Genomic DNA, 4,829 nt, shown 5'->3' on the forward strand with positions numbered 1-4,829 from the left:
TTCTTTGTTTTTGCTCTTTTGGTTTTATTCAATTTGATGCACTTTTATTTCGTCTTTGTGTTTATGTTCTCTCATCGATTTCCTTTTCCTTTGGCTTTCTCTTCTTAAGTTAATTTTTAAGCTTGGTGGCTTCCTTTGTTAGGTGTCTTTCCTTTCCCCCTTCTATTCCCTTCTTGGTTTATTTTTATTTTTATTTCATTTTTCTTCTTGTGGGTCTGGTGGTATGTCTCATCATCTCTCTCCTCCTCTTCCCCCCTCCCTTCTATTTCTTCAGTTGGTTGGATCTGCATTCTATTTTTTCATGTTCTCTTTTCTCTCTAGAATCTTGATGATGGATCATGTAGTATGATCTGAAACGTTGATGTAAAAAAATTATACACAATCAAATCTAGAAATTTGAGAGCACAAATATAGTGTCACTCGGTAGAAACTAACTTCTTTGTTTACCTTGCTTTACTCGGTAAAAATTGAGTCATTTGTTTACCTTCTTCACTTGGTGAACACTGAGTCCTTTGTTTACCTTTTTCACTCAGTAAACATCGAGTCCTTTGTTTACCTTTTTTCACTCAGTAAACACTGTTGAACTTCTCATTCACTCGGTATTCTCTAGAATGCTCAGTGAGAACTGTTTACCTGCTAAACTTATAAGGTAACCATTGAATGCTCGGTATACAATGTAGACTAAGTGATGAGCTAGATAAGCATTCGGAATTGAATAAGTGTTTGCACTAATGACAAATATATCATAATTCCAACACAAATTGGGGTCCTTGCAATTATAATCTAAAGTTTAGTGAATTTTTTAAAGGACTTCCTTATAAGATGGGAAAAGCCATTATACAAAATAAACTAACATATTTAAAAAATTCTATAAGACTTAATCTAGATTTCAAGGGTCGAAGGGCACACTATTTGCATCAATGGTATTTAGAACCTTCAATTGTCGGAACAGTTGCGAAAGAGTTCACTATATTCTATCATATTTTGGGTTGCTTGGCTAGATCAGTAGCGCAAGATTGTTGGTTTTTATCAAATGGAGAGAATTGGGATAATCCTTTTGATCCTTTCATTGAAAGTGATTTCATTCTAGCTTCGAGTCTCTTATAGGGTCTTTTGGAAGAATTTTCATCGTTGCCAATATATCGAGGCAATTCTGATTACATAACAATTGCTCCTCAATTCAAAAAAGATATGATGCAAAAAGGATTATCTTCTATACTAGATAAAATTGCTTTATCTAAATTATTAAGAAATTCCTACGGGGAAGAGGATGAAACTCCTATAGTTGGTGATTCTAGGACCTAGCATTTTAGTTTTATTCACATCAATCGATTTGAGCATATAAAAGATATAAAAATAGAAAATCCATTATTGGATTATCTCCATCTATTTGGAGGGTTTGAAGAAAGACCAACCCATCTTTCTACCTTATATTGGAAGAAATTTCTAATGTTTGGCCCCAACTTTTGACCTGTTTATGATAAGAAGGATGATATTATAGAAAGAAAGACAACTTCTTTTTGGGAAGCAAAATTATTATACAAAAATTTTCAAAGGATGGGAATATATCAATTTGACACAAAAGAGTATGCAATGGAGTATAAACCTTTAAATACAACAGTAATCTGTCTAGCTTGTCAATTTCTTTGGGATCTCGTGACTATTCGCTTAAGCAATAAGCACTCTTCATCTGAACCAAGAGAACTTTTTGTTTCTAAAGAACTTGTGAAGAGCATTTATCTTACTTATTCTTCAACAAGAGAGCTAAATATCAATATTAAAAAGAATTTGAGGTCTATTCAAAAGCATAAAAAGGTGAGAAAAATAGCCCTAGGAATAAAAATTTAGACTAATGATGATGATTTACCTCTTAATATTAAAATGGAAGAAAAATAAAATTTTGAAAATTTCAAAGGCTTTCAAGAAATTGGTATTTGATTGAGATGTGTATTACCTTATCACCAATTGGTGATAAATGAATGTTAGTTTTATGAAAAAACATGGGATGATAAATTTAAACAACGTTTGCTGAAGGGAGAAAGGGAAAATATAGATTTATTATCTAATGAATCTCTTACTTATAAAACTCTATCTGAAAGTTATGATTATTTATCAAATTTATTCTTCTCTAATAGAATATTATTTAAACAAATGATCGATACATTATTAAAAACAAAATGGCTTTCTATGAATGCCATTGATTGTTTATTGGCGGAAGGATTAAATAGAAATAAAAAAGCCTAGATCTTTCATTCATTTTGTTCAAATTTGATTGGTCTAAATTTTGCCTTCAAAACTTTTTCAAAAAATCAAATCAAATTGATAAATGTTTAATAGTATGCTTATTCAATTTATCAATTCAAATTTTTTGAAATGACTAATTGCATTTGCAATTTAAGAATATTTAATAGTATGCCTATTCAATTTATCAATTTGGATTTCTTCAAATGACCAATTGCATTTGCAATTTAAGAATAGATGCAATTAGAATCTATTTAAACAATAAGATTGTTTTTATATTCCTTGAAGAGGATTTGAACCTCCATGCTGTTTAGCACAACATTTTGAGTGTCGCGTGTCTACCATTCCACCATCAAGGCATTCAAGAAGATAATTCTATTTCATAGAATATTTGTAATAGAATTTAGTTCAATAGTGGAAGAGAAAGTGGATCAGATAGAATATATGTTTTATTTTCTATTAATAAGTCAATAGTCAATTTTGGATATCTTGATTAACATAACATAAGACATATAAATAAGTCAAAGGTTGATCTTTGTCTTAACCATCTCCTTTATCATTTGAACCTTTTCCTTTATCATCTCAACCTTTTCCTTTATTGCCTCACTCTTCTTTTGTATCAATACTATCAATTTGTGGGTAGGTTCGATAATAGGTATTGAGGAATCAATACATGAAATTTTGATGAATCTAAAAGAAATTGTACTTCAAAGTAATGTGTACAGAATTCGAGAAGGATCTATCCATGTTGTCAGACCAAAACAAGTAACCACTGAAGATATCATACTACCACCTTCTATGAGAAAAATTGATACTATACAACATATAGCTAACATAAACAAATAAATTACCTTAGATATATCATTACAAATTGAAAAAGGCCATGGATATATTATTCAAAATCCAAATAATTCCAATTATAAGGATGAATTTTTTCCTATAGATGTTGTCTTTGTCCCTATTCAAAATGTAAATTATAGTATTCACTCCTATTGGAACAAAAATGAGACATAAGAAATTCTATTTCTTGAAATATGGACGAATGGAGGATTAGCTCCTAATTGATTGATAAAATGAAAAAGTCCTTCAAGTTGTATTTTACCAAATTGGGGAATTGTAAATATTCCTTTATTGTCTTCTAATCACATTGAATGTTTGCTATCCTATATTTCTATAGTAAATTTTATATTTTGATATTGTATTCCCCATTAATCTAGACGAATAAATTTGACAAAAAATTGATATGCTTTGTTCACTATATCAAAAAAAGAAGAAGCTATTTTCTTTTATTATTAAAATATGATATATGATGTAAATATTTCTATAGTTGTAAATTCTCTAGTTATTGATAGACAAAAGTGGATTTAGTATACTAATTGGGTACTCCAAATTAAATTCCTATTCTATGCTAGAGGCAGTAACTTAAATTCCTAATCGATACTAATAGGTTATAGGTTCCACTTCAATAAGATAATTGAACACCAATCCCTTTTTTTCCTATTGGAAAATTCTAAATCCCCTATTAGACCTAGGGACTATAAATTGGTTATACAAAATATCTAAGTGATAAACAAGAATATGTGAAATACCTTACATATCATCTTCGATAAATAAAGCAAAATATATTTTTCCCTTAGGATAAACTAGATATGGGGATGGTGACATAGCCAAGTGGTAAGGCAGGGGACTACAAATCCTCGATCCCCAGTTCAAATCTGGGTGTCACCTTGGCAGTCTAAACAAAATAGAAAAGTCTCTATTTCTATCCATGTCTTTTGGAGACAACTTGTGTAGCTTCAGGTGCTATTGCTAGTAATAGAAAATAAAAATCAATTTTATCATTAATGTCTGATCTGATAGGTAGTTTATATTTCTAGTAATTAGTTACAAGAATTTTTTTTGAGAAGCCTCTACTATCAACTCATCCTTTTAGAATAGGAAGGCAAAAGATTCCCACTTTTCACCATTTTGAATATTGGATACAATTGTTAATTGTGTATTGTCTTTGATGTTACACAAATGTCATATCAGTCATCAGATAGAGTCTACCGAGCTTAGATGATCAACAAAGCAATTTATAGTGTCTACCGAACATTCCTAAACATTATATAGAAAATTTAATGTCTACCAAGCTCACTTAGGCATCAAAGGATTTTGTACCAGAAAGTTAGTATTAACCAAGCTCCCAAGGTTAACGAAGAAAAGTTAATGTCTACCAAGCTCACTCGGGCATCAAAGGATTTTGTAGCAGAAAGTTAGTGTTAATCGAGCTCCTAAGGTCAACAACGAAAAGTTAATGTCTATCGAGCTCACTCGGTCATCAAAGGAAATGTGGCAAAAAGTTAGCTTCTACTGAGCTCACAAGGTCAGCAAAGGAAGGTCAGTGCTAACCGAGTTCACTCGGTCTACAAAGGATTTTTGTAGGGTTTGTAGTGTTTACCAAGCTTCACTTGGTCAACACTAGAAAACCATTCTGGAGCAGTGGTTATCGAGCTGGGTTAGCCAACGAAGGATTTTATTGTTTTGATATTAAGTTCAATTGTTTCGTGCAATAAATGTAGCCGACTGATGTAATGATTTTTTTAGTT

At 31.0% G+C, this 4,829-nt stretch overlaps 1 non-coding gene across 1 annotated transcript; it reads left to right on the forward strand.

Moving 5' to 3' along the window:
- The first annotated feature begins 3,898 nt into the window (after nt 1–3,898).
- TRNAC-ACA (transfer RNA cysteine (anticodon ACA)) lies at nt 3,899–3,969 on the forward strand. Its single transcript has one exon. It is a non-coding gene; the product is annotated as a tRNA-Cys (tRNA).
- The last annotated feature ends 860 nt before the right edge of the window (nt 3,970–4,829 follow it).

This window comes from Cupressus sempervirens, chromosome 4, assembly GCF_028749045.1.
Source record: "Cupressus sempervirens isolate cs-2001-9-10 chromosome 4, ASM2874904v1, whole genome shotgun sequence".
Classification (NCBI taxonomy): Eukaryota; Viridiplantae; Streptophyta; class Pinopsida; order Cupressales; family Cupressaceae; genus Cupressus; species Cupressus sempervirens.